Source organism: Elephantulus edwardii, unplaced genomic scaffold (assembly GCF_000299155.1).
Source record: "Elephantulus edwardii isolate Elephantulus edwardi_28Jun2011 unplaced genomic scaffold, EleEdw1.0 scaffold00338, whole genome shotgun sequence".
NCBI classification, from domain to species: Eukaryota; Metazoa; Chordata; class Mammalia; order Macroscelidea; family Macroscelididae; genus Elephantulus; species Elephantulus edwardii.
In genome coordinates, this window is record NW_006400088.1 from 1,241,632 (window position 1) to 1,242,360 (window position 729).

General features: G+C 40.3%; 1 protein-coding gene across 1 annotated transcript in view; it reads right to left on the reverse strand.

Annotated features, from left to right (window-relative positions):
* The window catches only part of ST18 (suppression of tumorigenicity 18 (breast carcinoma) (zinc finger protein)), a 152,655-nt gene that overhangs the window by 62,732 nt on the left and 89,194 nt on the right, over positions 1 to 729 (reverse strand). The gene's annotated exons all lie outside the window — the stretch shown is intronic.

Below are 729 nucleotides of genomic sequence, written 5' to 3' on the forward strand. Positions count from 1 at the left end.
TGAAGCTTCTTGCGGCTTTCTTGACATTATGTGAAATTTTTCTTGATAAGTTTTAGGCCATTTATCTTGTATTTCTGTAAATTGTCAGAGGTTTTTATTTTTACTTTGTTATTGATTAGTTGTCAGGTTAAATTTTTCAATCTATGGGGTAAAGTATTCGCTATACTGAAAGGCCTTTTTGGGAAAATTTGCCTTTCTCCAAATCCTTGAGGTTCTTTCTATTCTACACTGAAGCCCTACAGGAATATTGTCTTAATATAATCCCCTGTCTTCCTTCATGTATGAAGTGGCTGAGTGGTATGAGACCAGGTGCTCCACTTAAGCAGCTTCTGTTGGCAGAGGGAAGTTCCAACTCAGCCATCTTTCTTGCTTGTAGTTCCGTGTTCCAAATCCTCTTGTCCTGTTTGCTTGGATGGCCCCACAGCAGTGGAGGCAAGGATTCCCAATTGGAGGGACCTGTCCCCTGGGAAGCGTTAATCCTATCTCCCTACAAACACTGGAAAGTGCTTACTCTGTGCACAGTGCCTCACCTCATGCGCCTTCTCTCTCTTTTTTTTTTTTAAATTTAGGTTGTTTATTTTTCATTTCAATGAACATCTACAGAGATTTTGGGATTCCATTCATTCATTTCCGATCTCTTCTCCCCGCACAACCCCCCCCATTTGCTCCTCTCCTTGAAAAGCAAAAGAAAAACTCACTCAGCATATTGATGAGGATTTTGTTAAGAAT